At 34.7% G+C, this 16,167-nt stretch overlaps 1 pseudogene across 1 annotated transcript; it reads right to left on the bottom strand.

The window, feature by feature from the left end:
* Positions 1 to 1,168: 1,168 nt before the first annotated feature.
* Positions 1,169 to 10,892, bottom strand: LOC110006840 (ent-kaurenoic acid oxidase 2-like; annotated as a pseudogene). The gene is made up of 10 exons (XR_016051000.1): positions 10,669 to 10,892; positions 9,849 to 10,209; positions 9,643 to 9,661; positions 8,788 to 9,000; positions 4,931 to 5,079; positions 4,364 to 4,470; positions 4,124 to 4,249; positions 3,808 to 3,894; positions 2,392 to 2,510; positions 1,169 to 1,420 (listed from the first exon to the last, which is right to left on the bottom strand). The product of XR_016051000.1 is annotated as an ent-kaurenoic acid oxidase 2-like (transcript).
* Between the last annotated feature and the right edge of the window lie 5,275 nt (positions 10,893 to 16,167).

Below are 16,167 nucleotides of genomic sequence, written 5' to 3'. Positions count from 1 at the left end.
TTAGATTTCACAACTAACCAATAGAGTTACCAAAAGTAAATGGTCCAATCTAGTATCTTATTGTGCATTAATTATTCCAGTTGAGCACAAATTAGTGGAGGAAACTTAAAAGACCTGATTAATTACTTTGAGTCTCTTCACATAGCTTGTGAAAACAAGTGAAAGAGCATTGAACTTGAGTTGGGCTCCATCTGCGGGTCTCAGACGATGAAAGCACATACCTGAATGATAGTCTCTATGTAATGTCATCTGCAAGCTCTTCTTTAAGAAAATGCATTTCAATTCTCTTGACCACGTAGCATATGCGGCCACCGGGTTCATCAAGATCCACCAAAACATCAGACGCCTTGAACGGTGAAATCTCATTATTTGTATGGTGATAACCATATACGTGAGGAATTATATATGCCTCTTTTCCTTATGGAAGGCTTTATATATGTCCTCCATAGGAACATCATGTAGGGCTCTCTTTCTAGTTGTTTGATCTTGATAGATAATTAGGATAGGTTTAATGTCGCGCCTGACATTGTTTTATTTTTACTCTTACATACCATCTTTGAAATGAAATTTTGGGCATGCCTATTCCTTACAAAGTTACACCTAACGAAAAAGTTCATAAATAAATGGACCAAAATAGCCTAACAAGTTAAAAAGGCATTTTGGTCATTTTATTTTATAATGATGTACTCTTGCCCCAAATTTCATGTGAAGCTGATTTATAATAATACAAAGAATAAAATACTCAAAGTCATCCGATTATGATCAGACGGTCAGAAATTGAAGCTAATCCCATTCATGCATTAGATCAAATAGTTAGGAGAGGAAGGGTATCTATAATCTTTCTAGAGGCAGAGGCACATAGGAAGCTTTCCCTCTAAACAATCAAAGTAATGCACACGTCTGATAATGTAATGCACTATTTCCAAGGCCTAAAATATTTTTTCTTTGTATTCATAGGTCTCAAGGTTGAGATTATCAATTGAAGAGTTTCCAACATCATAAATAACTTTTTTTAGTAGATTTTCAGAGTGTGCATCACAAGAGTCTATGGAGCATACAACATCAACTACCAGTCTACGACTTAGGATGCGAGGCCGAGTGGATAAGCATCAAGACATGAGGTCCTATGGAAATTGGCTAGAGTCGTGGTGGTAGCACCCCACACCTTAGTTGCCACATTGTGTTTCTATTCTCACCCCTAACACCACCCCACTAATACCTTAAAAAAAATTAACTCCTAATCTACTTGAAAAACCAGATAGGGACTTATCTTCCCTACTGAATTACCCAAAAAATTTAAAAAAAGACATGAGATCCTATAAAAACATGTTAAATGGCACAGAACTTGAGTTGGGCTCCATCGTCGGTTCTTGGATGTGGCATGTAGCTTATCTTAGCGTTTGGATTGACGAGCTCCCACCTAAATCATAAAAAAAAACCTCCATTAGAAACGATAAGAAAACCCTTCATTAGAAAAGATAAGAAAACAAAAAAAAACCTGCAGAGGGAAATATATACTATGGTCAAATGCATTAAAAATGATTCCCCCCCCTCTCTCTCTCTCTCTCTCATATTGTCCGTGTTATCTCCTCTCTCCAGAAAATTTTCATACTCCACGAAATATGTAAAGGTTAACGTTCTTGTCTGAATTCTTTTTGTAAATGTTTCTACTCAATTCCTGGTTAGATGAAAAAAAAAAGAAAAAATAAAAACGAACATAATGCATCATTAAAAGTGCTCTTCTGAATCGAGAATTAAGTAAAAAATTTATAACTAAATAGTAACACCATTGATCTCTAGCACAAGGTTACAATCACCATAGTTGTCAGATATAAGAATATATAAAAAACTTTAAAAAAAAAAATTTAAAACTCTAAACCCAATCAATGACATACAATTAAGACCTCGGTTTTATATATTTTTTTTAGAGATATAAGTACGGATTTTAAAATTTTAGATACAATACGAAATACTCCATTTACATGTAGAAATTACAAAGAAGGTCGGTCGGTCAACACGTTTTCTTAAAAAAAATTCCAAAACTGCCCCTAGGTGAACCATAATTTTGATTTTGATTTTTTTTTAGTTTTTTCATTAGTAAGGCAGTGTCTTAAAGCTTGGGGAACAACCCCATTAACAAAAAAAACTAAAAAAAAAATCAAAATTCAAGTTGATTTAGGGCCAATTTTGAAAAAATAAAAAAAATGTTGGTTGGTCGATGTTTTTTATAATTTCGAGCTATAATACTTAAAATTTTAGGATCCGTACATAAATCATCGTTTTATTTTTGATAATAAAGTTCCCGGTTTCACATCTAATGACTATAGGTGACAGCAGCCTTTGGTGGGTAAAGGCTTTTGCTCTAGATGTATAGGAAGCACGAAAACTTACTTGTAGCTAAGACATAAATGGTGAAGGAATAGTGAGAGCTGTGTCCTGGCCAACATATTCCCAGCACATGTCCTCGCACCCATGCCAAACACCTGGCACGTGTATGGCTTCATAGGTCTCTGTGTGAGGGAAATCAGTTAATGCGGTCAACAGTTAAATGCAAATTCATATTGAAAATTTACAGAAAGCCAAAATACATATTGTAATCCTCACTAGTACGCAGGAAATGTGGTCATGATGATCATCACCATTCACTGGAGATTGCAGGGTGCTAAAAAAAAAAAAAAAGAAGTGGTACTCCTCAGAAGCCTTACATGACTTGATGGCGGGTCCCATTCTTTCTTTCACTGTACATTGATGGTACTAATGACCACTTAAACCATGAGATCACAACATGAGGACCTTTCTTTTTATTTGAAGGAAATGATCATGGGCTCTAGGCACATGTTAGTTTTTAGCCGTTCTTGATTCATCTAGACCCTTCAATACTGTAGAGCGTCCAATCGAGAAAATGGGTCCCAAGTCCCAATCACTACTTAGTTGTCTGTTGCGTATTTCAAGAGTATATATATCTATATATATATATATATATATATATATATATATAGCAATAATTTCATGCAATAGTTGTATCATAGTATAATGCAACTGTACTTCTAAAAAACTATGTTTTTGGCATTTGTATGACTCTAAATTTTACACACACATTCTCTTCATCTTCATAATCAATCTTATGGGAAAAAAAATAAATCAATTTGCACCCTACATATGGTAAAAATTAGTACAGTCCAACAATGACCACTCGATGAATTTCAAGATCTAGGCCTTGACAAATTCAAAATCACGTTTTTCTTCTTTAGCATTGTTAATCTAATGATGATAATACTATTTAAAAATTTTGAGAATAAAAAAATCCTTTTGAGGCCTATATCTAATCTTCTCACTAAAAGGGACGGCTCATATTAATTGGGCTAGAAAAACACCTTTTAAGGCGCCTTTTCTAAATTTTATTTTTTGTGATTATTCTTTAGAATGAAAAGAGTATATATCTGAAAATTTGAGTCAAAAAAATGTCTCTAACATAGTTTTTAATGTGGTTGCATTATATTATGATACAACCGTTGCATAAAATCATTGCTTATATATATATATATATATATATATATATATATATATATATATATATATATATATATATATATATATATATATATATTGCATGAGTTACAGGGTATTGTTATATACTAAAATTGTATAGAAACTGTATTTACACATTTAGCAATTGTTACCTATATATTGAATCTTTGTATAAAGTAGACCATTGTAACATTTTTTTGTATCAATGAAGAGAACATTGTTTCTTCACACAACTCACACATATTTTGCTCTCTCTCGGGTTTGGATTTTAGAACTTACATCCCATCGATCCGGGTTGAAGACTGAGAGCTGGCAACGTGCTGAGTGTGGGCCGATCCAGCCTTGGCCCAACCTCTGCTCTAGTCCCTAAAAGGTGGCCCGGAAGAAGACATTTCGGGTGCCAGGCCAAATACAATAGAAAAGGAAATAAAAAGGCTGGGTAGGCAGTTTGGCTCACCCTGGCACTAGCCAAGCCCTCGTACCACCTTTCTGTGGCTTGGCCTTGGTTTTTTAGGGTCGGGTCACATGTCCCATTGCCACTTTACATTATACTCTTTAGGGAGCACAGTTTATGCTCCCAAACAAAAATACATACGTTGGCGTTGCCCTTCGTTGTAGTTATACGCATGACACTGCATTTACCTTTGAAATCTACATCTTGGCGGGCAACTCTGAAAACCATGGGTGCAATGTTCGCAAGCCTTATTGTTTCCTCCACAACCTGCACCTCATGAGAGTAGAAGCGATGTATCATGAATAAATGAGACATAGAGCTCAAAAACCTTGAAATCATGTAATGCCAAAAGCCCTCAATAGAAGGAAAGAAAACAAATACTTTTGATGTATATTTCATGATCCTCATGTCTTCTATAGTGATGAAATCCCCTTTCCTCTTCATGAGAAATCCCCTTTCCTCTTCTTGCTTATGTCGATGTGCTCTTCCTGCAAATAAATAACCATCAAGATAAATTACATAACAGAGCATATCTCCCGGGACAACCAACGAAAAGTTTATGATCTAAGAGAGATGATTCTCAAACCTAATCTTTGAATCTTACCCGGGAATGGGTCAGATAGACCTGCTTGATAGGGGTAGCAATGGGCTGGGTGGCCTGGCCATACCCTAAAAAACAAGCCCAGTTTGGCCCTGCCGGGGCCTTGTTTTCTTAGCTTTTTCCTTCAGTTTTTTTATGTGATTTTATTTGGCCCCGCCCACATAGGGCTAGAGCCAGGGTTGGCCAAGGCCCTGCCCGTTGCTAGAGCTACTGCTCTGGTGTGGATCATGACTACCCGCCTTCTAGACCAGGCGGTTCATGTCCATGTCCATGTCATGTGGGCCCAGTATCCCCCTAAAACTTATTATCCAAGAGGAAAAAAATAATAAAAAATATCAAGTACATACCCTAAGACGTTGCAAGCAGTGAGAAAATTTGGAGAGATAATAGAGGGCCCACATGATTGAGATGGAGGTGGACTCGTAGCCCGCAAGGAGGAGACTGTAAATATTGTCTATCACCTCTTCCTCTTGCAAATGCTTCCCATCTTCATCAACTCATTTAAGAGGTCTTCACTCTCTCTCCCATTCTTTTTCCTCATCTCTAACCCTTTGGCAAATGCCACTGATACTTTCTTCTTGCACTCCATGCACCCAAGTGAGAAACCATGTTAATAACGTGAGCTAATCATCTTTCTTTTGAATAAAGGGTTGAGTATTTTTTGCTTCAAAAATAATTGTTAGTATTTCATAGTAATATATTTCAAAAATTATGTTTCTTAAATTTTTACACGGAGACAAAGGTGTAGATTTTTAGTCCCACGTTGAAAAATAAAGTATGGAAAGAGTGATATTTATATAGAAATACTTCCAAGCATTTTGTTCATAGATTGAAGAAGCAACAACACACTTTGCATCGCTTGCATTGGTACGTATTTCACCGTCGCAAACTCCAGTTAAGTGTGTCATTAAAGTAAGGAAAAAGTTTGTATAGAGCCCACGCGCTAAATGATCAAATTAGATCCCACCTCAAAAATGTGAAAAAGTTTATATAGAGCTGAGGCTCTAAACAATCAAATCAGATCCCACCTCAAAACTTGTTTTGATGTCCAAAAATCTTTAAATTGATCATCTCGACATCATGATGCATGAACATGAGAAAAAATAGATTTCAAATTTTGGAAATAGTGCATCTTCTAACGCATTTTTTGACCGTCAATTTTCAAGATTTTCAAGTTTTCATAGATCTGAGTGATCTACACTATTTTTTAAGCTCTAGATTTTTATAATTAAATATTAAAATATATTTTAAAGATGTCACAAAGATTTCTAGTATTGAAACCACATTTCTCGACACTATTTAAAGGTGTGCTTTACTTTGATTGTTTAGAACCTCGGCTCTATACATACCGCACCCTTAAAGTAATAACTCACGCATATCGAAAGTCCAAAGTAATAACTTACGCTATCCAAAGTTTAAAACATTATTGGCCTAAACTTACGCATAACCAAAGTGTAAGAAGAATTGGTCTACATTCAATTTGTATATAGACATTGTTAGGAATGGGCTCAAGGATAGGTGGTCATGCAGTAGGTCGCCACAAGATGATATTTTGAGTTTCAATCTTACCATAGATAGGCGACCCTATCTGCATGAACTGCCGCAAATATATATGTAAGAAAAAAAACTAAACAACATATGACAGTTATAATGAATAGTAATATAGGTATAATCCCAGCTGTGAGATGTTCATCGAGTGGTTCACATAACATATTACTATATGAATTTTAATTTTTTTCTAATTATCAAATCGTGATGAAATTTTGGGTATGTGTACTAAAAAAATAGGGTGTACAAGAAAAATTATGAAACAAATATTTTCCAAAATATAAAATTATCAAAATATCCCTGAAGATCAATGGGGGTAATTTTGTGATTTAAAATTATTAAAAATATTTTTTTTATATTTTTATATGGTGCTCAATACTGTCAAGTATATACGTGCAAATTTTTATCTTAATTTGAATTATAGAACAAAGATTAAAATTAAAATAGTGATATGTATTTTCGACCTCCCGATGAATATCTGAAGGATACCCCTCTCTCTCTCTCTCTTTATATATATATATATATATATATATATATATATATATATATATATATATATATATATATATATATATATATATATATATACACGGTTTGTATAGAGCCGAGGCTCTAAACAATCAAAGTAAAGCGCACTTTCAAATAGTGTCGAGAAATGTGGTTTCAATACTGAAAATCTTTATGATGGCCTTAAAATATATTCTAAAATTATAAATTTTAAAGCTTCAAAAATAGTATAAATTGAGCAGATCTATGAAAACTTGACAATCTTGAAAATTGAAGGTCTGAAAATAGGTTACATGATGCATTTGTTTCCAAAACTTGAAATCCATTTTTTTCTTATGTCCATGCATCTCGATGTCGAGAGATCAATTTGAAGATGTTTGGGCATCAAAACAACCTCTTCTAGTGAAAGTTTTGAGGTGGGCTCTAATTTGATTGTTTAGAGCCTCGATTATATATATATATATATATATATATATATATATATATATATATATATATATGGGAAATGATCTAATGCAATGGTTGTATAGTAGTATAATGCAACCATACCTCTAGAAAACCATATTTTTGGCATTTGTATGACCCCAAATTTTGCACACACATTCTCTTCATCCTCATAATCAATCCTATAAAAAATAATTTTAATTTGCACCCTAGATATGGTCAAAATTAGTACCTATCCAACAATGAATCTCAACCATCCATTTGGTGAATTGCAAGATCTAGGCCTTAACAAATTCAAAATCACTTTTTTATTTTTTTAGCATTATTAAACTAATGATGATAACACTATATAAAAATTTTGGGAGTAAAAAAATCCTTCTAAGGCCTATATCTTACCATCCCAATAAAATGGACGGCTTATATTAATTGGGTTAGAATGAAAACTTTCTATAACATTTTTTCAAAATTTCCTTTCTTTGTGATTGTTCTTCGAAATGAAAAGAGTGTACTTTTAAAAATTCGTGTCAAACAAATGTCTCTAACATGGTTTTTGAAGATGGTTGCATTATACTACTATACAACTGTTGCATGTCAGAATGAGTTAATTGAAAAGTCATTATTTTAATTTAAAAACTAATTTTAATAGGCAACTTAATCATTAATTAAGAGAAAATTAAAAAATTTTAGAAAATTACAATGATATTTTAGAAGTTAGTATCTTGAAATTTTATTTGTTAAGTACCTTTATCATTTACTGAGCATTTCAACTTTAACCCTTATGAAAATGACAAAAGTACCTAGTATCTTTTAGTGATATTTACACAAACACCGTCACTTGATGAGTAAGATAATAACTTTTATTAAAAAAAGGCATCTCATATTTAATAAATTAACCATTCACAACTCACTCTAATATTAACCATTTTGATCTTTCTTGTATTTAAAAATGACCACCTTTTTTCATTCCATCATAGGCTCTTAACTAACTCTCCACCAACACTTAGTTCGAAGGGCATCATTCATGTGCTTCAATATGTGAATGCCCAGACCCATCCTCTTTAGGGCGGCATATCATGCCCCATCTAACCAAGCAATACTTCTAGGTGTTAACAAAACCACTCTACAAAAAATTCCTCATCAAGGCCTCTAGTTTTGTTAGAACTGAGATAGGTGCTCAAAACAAAGAGAGAAAATAGACAGGGTGCTGGCCATAGAAGAATTTTTTCTTCCTCCAAACGATACGATAGGTATCTTCCTTTCCGACCATCTTAACTTATACTCGAAGGTTTGAACACACAACCTCATGGTTGCTATTGGCCTTTGGCCTTATATAAAGATGATGTTGAATCAACTTGTTAAAGCCCCATATGGATGCTGGGTAACTTTATTCTTGATTGAGTATAATTCATGAGTAGGGCAAAACTACCTCTTTCTTGTTTTTTGTTATTTTCAAGTAGGTAGACGGCAAAAGTTATCCATTTCTTAAGCGGGGAAGAGAAACATAACTCATGAATAAATGGATAGCACCAAACATTGCTTTTCACTATTCATGAATATGCCATTGTAAAAAATGGGACTTACTTAATGTCTAAAACTGTCCCATAGTCTGTAAAGTACATGTGCTACAAAAGTAAGCTTAATACAATAATAGATGCATAACTTGTTTTAGGTATGCTTAGTGCAATAATTTATGCATAAAAATAACGCACATTAAGGGCATGATGATATGCCGTCCCAGGAATATTGGTAGGTTGTGATCTTATCCCTGCAACCAGCCCCATATACGACCTCTTCAAATCTTCCAAAAAAGAGCCGGGTTCAAAACTTGCAAACATGTGACATATGTTCTCGAACGTTACCTGTAACAGTTGAGCAATATTACCCAAACTACAAGTGCAAAACAAATGTGGCAGGGGGACTTTTTAGAGAAAGGGTTTTTACACTATGGTAGCATGGGTTTCAAACAAAGGGTAAATATCCCTTCAAGGGGTTTCAACCCTTTGGAGAATCATTAAAACGGTCAAATGATTCCAATTCGTTGCTTTTTTAAATTTATTTAACTCAAAATAAATTTTTAAATATTTTTAGATTGTCCTTATTTAGAGTTGGGAAGCTTGAATAATCAAAGACATTTTGGTAATTTAACCCCCAAGAAGACAATTGAATGACAAAAATATATTTCGTTCCTTAGGGTTACAAATAAGAAACATACTTTTTCATATTTCAGAGTTCCAAATAAGGAACAAGGGATATTTATGTCATTTGACACATAGAAAACATTTGGGTGGCAGATGATAAAAATACACGTAGATGTTGGGTATTTTCATGTTGGGGCCTTTTGGGGGTCAATTAATAAAATTCGTTTAGGCTTTCCAATTTTGAACGGGGGTAATTTGGCAAAAAAATTTCAGATTCGGAGGTCATCATAATGAGGAGTTATCCATGCAAAATGAAAATGAAAAACAAAATCTGAGTTATCTATGCGACATGAAAATAAAAAACAAAATCTTCAAACGCAGATGATTTGACCACTTTTAATAATTTTGTAAAAAAATTCTACATCTTAAATAATATTTTCCCTTCAAACAATACGTCATTAAATCCTCAACCATCTGCAGTTGAATTGGATGGTCGAGTAGTTGCTAGCGTGTGGTATTGAACTCGAACTCGAATGCTAGCATAGTGTACTCTTCCTCGAAAACTGATTTTGTTGACATTTTATAAACTCTCTCCCAAGGATTGGAATGGCAAACCTCTTTATGTCACAGAGGTTGGGTGTGGATAGGTATGTCTTACTGTCTTTGTCTTTGCTTCGTGATCGGCTTCAATGATTCCCTTCGAAGCCCAAAGTCGAAGGGCATTGAGAATTCGCGGTTGAACCTTGAGAATGACTTGCCTTAGGGACTGAGGTTGACTGATGGCATCAATGACACAGCGCCTCAGACGTTTGTGGAGCTTACCCTCCACACTTACTAGCGAATTGAGGCCCACTAGCTCTCGATGTGGCCAACGTATTTGAAAGAGATGATCAGATTGAAGAACAAACTTGTTTGTTGTTGGATCAGACACTATGATTATAGGGGAACCGAATAAATGGCACCTATACATCCCAACTTGTGAACCATACCTCTACAATAGATATAAATAGGTACATTTAGTAATGACCAATTTCGTTCTTGGGAAGTTCTCAGTATGGTGAATTTGAAACATGGAAGCAACAATAGTAATAAGAAACAAGGTGACAAACATGAGCAACAAATTAAAGCTGAATGAAACTACCAAATTGGTAAGGGTTTTGGTCTAGTTGAAATTGGTTTGACAACCGGTTAAGCTGGTTGGATTGAGTTTTAGTCGGATAGAAAAGTAAATAATAACTTAAAAATAAAATATAATGATAAAGTTGTCAAACTTTATTTGATCGATCCAAAATGTCAATATGGGTTGATCAGATTGGGCAACTCATACTTTTACCTGTTTTTAACCAAATCCAATTTTCACTGACAAATACACAATCTGACCAACCAATTCAGTCCAGTCTTTATAACTATGACTAAAATTCTAAAATAGTAGGCCGCACATGGCGCACCTCTTTTTTCTTGAGTTGATGAACTCATCCGGCCTTCTTATGATTTTGAAATACCAGAGGAATTTAGGCATCTCTCCGAAAAAGGGCAGCCCTAGGTGCCCAGGGGGTAAGTTAGCACCATCTCTCAACAAGGGCATCATAAGCCACGCCTCATTCCATTGCCATAAAACAAAAGCGAGCAACGCTAATATGACACAAAACAAACCCATGGCTATGAGCTCCATCGCACCACACACATGGCTTGTCCACCCTTTGCCTGCCCTTTAAACCATGGTGCGAGCCCCCTATTAGCCCTTGCAAATGTGCGGAACTCCTTTTGTGTCCAAAGGTCTATAATGCAATCAAAGATGACTGACTGGTGGGCGTGATTGTGTAAACATAATGAAATCAAGTATGATTAGTACGGGCGGTTTTCGGTAAATAGAGCTATCACTTTATTTAATGCAAATACGATTATCACGTTATTCTGGAGAGAAGAATACTGGTGTTTGACTGGTGAAGAAAGATATAATTCCGACGAATAATGAATTTGATGATCATTGATTCATAAGCATGTATTTGTCTGAGTTTTGCGTACCCACGTTCTATCCAACTGAACTAAATTAGTTTTCTCGAGACAGTAACAAAAGAGACGGCAAAAATTCGGATGGATGGCTATGGCACGTTTGGTTTGTGTGAAATTGTTTTTTAGAAAATATTTTTACAGGAAAAAATTATCTCATGTGATCTAGTATAGGAATATTTTCATGCATATTGCTCTTAATGCATTTTTTCTACCAATTAGCTACTAATTGGTGTAAAATATATGAGAATATTTTCATATGAAAATATTTTTTGGAAAATAATTTCATACGAATGAAACATGCAGTGCATGTTATATGAGAATGTTTTGTACAACAATTCTCCTACGGGATATAACATGCTTCTGTAGGAGCATCTTGTAAACTTATTGAGCAAACAGCTATTTGAGAAACTCATCTAAAAAGCACCAGATTACTATTTTTCAAAAAAAAAAAAAAAAAAAAGGAATTTGGGTTCTCAATACCTTGTTGTTGCCCTCTAAAAACTGGATACTCTATGTTCAATCTTGGAGTGTTGATTTTTTAGTCATATTGTGAGCCATTTCATTTTTTTTTTTTTTTTTTTGAGATTGGTTACTAGATTTAGGGGGTCACATGCGTCCTGAAAATACTCCAAGGCTGCGTTTTGTTCAAGGGAGAAAATGAATAGTTTGCTCCAGTGGAGCATGAAATCTTCGTAATGTTAGTGTTCGTATGGGTGGTATTGGGTCATTAATAAAAATCTTGGGGGTAGTCATAGAACAACGTTCCATCGATACCTCACACTAGATGCCCTTATTCGATGGAAGGCAAATGGACAAAAACTTGTTTTTTCCCCTACTTCTTTTGGCGTAATTACAACAGGCTGGTCATCTCCCAACTGTGTCTTTTAGTTTTGGTATATGCCGACGTTGTTTTTTTTAACAAATTGGTGGGGAAACCTGGAGTCATGCCTTGTCTACGAGTGTGCCTCCATGCAAAACAAGTCAAAACTCCCAAAATATAATAAATATATTTCGTTTTTATTTATATTTTCTATTGTTTTGACAAAGATTGGAAAATATTTTGACCATAAATACTTATTGGAAGAAGATTATTTAGAGCCGAAGCTCTAAACAATCAAATTAGAGCACACCTCAAAACTTTTTTTAGAAGAGGTTGTTTTGATGCCCAAATATCCTCAAATTGATCATCTCGACGTCAAGATGCATGAACATGAGAAAAAAATGGATTTCAAGTTTTGAAAATAGTGCATCTTGTAATGCATTTTTGGATGGTCAATTTTCAATATTTTCAAGTTTTTATAGATCTGCTTGATCTACACTGTTTTTTTAAGCTTGAAATTTTGTAATTGGCAATGAGAATATATTTTAAGGCTATCACAAAGGTTTACAGTATTGAAACCGTATTTCTCGACGCTATTTGAAAGTACGCTTTACTTTGATTGTTTAGAGCCTCGGCTCTTTACAAAACACACCCATATTTATTTTTATATTTTTCCATTTTTTTGGAAAATTTTGAAAATATTCCTGAACACAAACTCATATTTTAAAATCTATTTTGACTTTTTTAATCACAATTAGTTGTGTTTTGTTGAATTTTACTTTGAATATATTTTTCCTATTTTTTGTGCTTTTTTTGTTATTTTTTATTTTTTTTAATGATTTCCAGGTGCTACCGTCCTCGGCCGCACTCAGGCCGAGTTACTTAGACTTGGGCGAGTACTCAGCTGGGGGGCTTGGGCCGAGTAGTGAACCCGAATCGGCTTTTCCAACACTAGTTTCATCAAACAATGGAGATGCAGCATTGACTGGGCTCATGGTCCAAATAAAAATTATTGAACAATGTGACACTCTCCACGTTGAGATTTCACAATTAACAATTAGAATGTAACAAAAGTAAATGGTCTTTTGGCATAAAATCTCACACCCTATTGCACATTCATCATTCATGTTGAGCATGAATTGGTGGAGTAAAACTTAATAGACCTAATTAATTACTTTGAGGCTCTTCATATTGCTCGTGAAAATATGTGAAAGAGCATTACGGGCTCCATCTACGACGATGAAAGCACACACCCCAATGATAGCTTTTATTTAAGAGAAATTGTTTTATGCGGGGCTGGACTACATTTCTACATATGCGGTCTAGAAAGTGTAACTATTTTAAAGATGGATACAATTAGGTGTTCCATCTAAAAACAATGGAAACTAACGGTTCAAATGTTTTTTTACTAAACTTATTATTATTGGTTTTAAAAGTTTATTTATTTATTCATACTCATGACCTCCATGTTAGAGATTAAATGTATTTAAAAATTCAGTCTTAAAATCCATCTCAAAAATGGATTTATTAAGAGGCCTGCATTTATATATATGAGGGCTTGGCCGCATAGAAACCAGGTCCTTTATTTAATGCCACACCGTTCAGTTGGACAATCCCTCCTTCACTCGTTCACTTTATGTCTTTCCATCAAAAGCACGATGGGCAGACGTAGCATCACCTCGAAGGGACAATCAGGTTGACAGCACATAGTGAGGTACCAATCTAACCAATGAACCCACAACGACTCTTTCATCACCATGAGCTCAAAGAGAAGATCAGCCTCACCCAAACCCAAATTACTCCTTTTCACAGTCAGAAAGAACCAGGCTTTTACTTCAGGTAAGGAGGAACGCCCTTACAACCCCCAGAGTGTAACAGTTGATTATCTGGTCTGCATAGCCCAATCAGAAAAAAAAAAAAAAAAGGAAAAAAAAAGAAAGAAGGAAGCAGATATACACCACTGGGAGAAAGCATTACAAGTCAATGCCGCCACCAACACTTATTGGGAGTGTAGGGGCACCATAAACTCGATAACCTACACCGTGCAGTCGAAAAGTCAAAACTTTAAGGGCCTAAACAAATTAATCAGAGCACACACGGGCCGCCACCACCACCACCAAATTCACCAAAGCAGCGACCATCCGAGCGAAAAATGGAGAAACATCTACCCTCTTCCTTAAGAAAATGCATTTCAATTCTCATGACCACGTAGCATATGTGGCTGCGGGGTTAAATAAGCTCCACCAAAACATCAGACGACTTGAAGGGTGAAATCTCATTAGTTGTATGGTGATAACCATCATGACCACATGTCCCATGAGGAATTATAGATGCGTTATACATGTCTCTTTTCCTTTAGGAAAAGGAAAAGCTTTATGTATGTCCTTTGCTAGTTAAATTATATATGGCTTCCTCTCCAACTGTCTCATATGAATGGATATCTGAGATAACTTTAGTATTAATGTTATGCTAGACATTGTTTTATATTAACTCTTTTTTATAGGGCATCTTGAAATAAAACTTAGGGCATGCCCACTCCTTGCATAGGCACACCGAACAAAAAAAAAATTGGATAAATAAAATGAGCAAAGTAACCTAGCAAGTTGCAAGTGTATATTGATCATTATGATCACATAGATGAGGTCGAAGAAGAACTTTCATTCAAATAATATGCAAATGGAGTGCACAAAGGTATCACACTTGATACACACGATAACCACTATTTTCCACCACACACATCTTTTTGAAATAGAGGTTCTTACAACTAAAATTACTACAATAACTACCTTTTTACAGCAATAATTACCTATTTACAAAAAAACCATCAACCACTTATTAATTCCATAACTTCCCAATACACACGATTATAAATACAACCTTACTACACCGCTCTAAATACAATAAAATAAAAGATAACATAATTTCTAAAAAATATACTTTAACAATGTTAATAACAGCAATATTAGGTACCACACATGAGATTGAGATAACATGTTAAATGGCGCTAAACTTGAGTTGGCCTCTATCGACGAGTGTTGGATATGGCAAGTAGCTTATCCTGGCGTTTGGATTGACGAGTTCCTACCTAAATCATAAATAAGCCCCTTTGTCATAAGGAAATATATACTCTTGTCAGATTCATGAAGGGTGATTTCCACATGAATTTCATTAGATCTCTCCCTCTCATATTGTCAGTGTTATCTCCTCTGTTTCCAAAATTTTCTCATACCCCACAAGATATGTAAAGGTTAACATTATTCTCCCAAATCTTTATTAAACGTTTCTTCGTTCCTGATTACACAAAACGGAAAAGATTATATAAGGTCGCAACTTTAGAATGTATGTTGGAAAACCCTCAAATTGATCATGTCGATATCGAGATGTATAATTATGTAAAAAAATAAAAATTTCGAGTCCTAAAAATAGTGCATCTAATAACACATTATCTAGACCGTCTATTTTCAAAATTTTCAGGTGTTTATAGATATATTTGATTTGAATCACTTTTAGAGTTCAAAAAAATATAATTAGACATATAAATGTTTATAAGTACATCGTGAGAATTTTTGTGTAAGGAGGTCACAATCATTCTTGTCTTTTAGATTTCAAAATGGGTGGTTGTAAGAGTGTCATTGATTATACACAAAATGCCACTATGTAACTCATCCCAAGCCATCCAATTTGACGACTAATGAATAGAAACGATTGGGACCTCCATATACAAAGGATAAATGGTCTCTTTATAGACCTTCCCGTAAGGAGACCAACACAAAAACTTACTTGTAGCCAAGACATAAATGGTAAAGGAATACATACCTTGGCACCCATACCAAACACCTGGTACGTGTATGGCTTCATAGGTCTTGCGTGAGAGAAATATGTTAATGCAGTCACTTGTAAACTCAAGGCAAATTCATATTGAAAGTTTACAAGAACGGCAAAATACATATTGTAACCCTCACGGCCACCTAGGAAATGTGGTCACGATGATCAACACCATTCAATCAATGTTGCACTGTGCAAAAAAAAATGAAAAAAGGAGTGGTCTCTGATATGATCCTGACATGACTTAATGGTATGGGTTTTAGGAAAAAACCCGATCCGTAAAAGTATT

Source organism: Amborella trichopoda, chromosome 3 (assembly GCF_054954075.1).
Source record: "Amborella trichopoda isolate Santa Cruz 75 chromosome 3, AtrichopodaSantaCruz75HAP2 v2.0, whole genome shotgun sequence".
Taxonomy (NCBI): Eukaryota; Viridiplantae; Streptophyta; class Magnoliopsida; order Amborellales; family Amborellaceae; genus Amborella; species Amborella trichopoda.
The sequence above is the reverse complement of the archived record's forward strand: the minus strand, read 5'-3'. Positions and strand labels throughout refer to the sequence as shown.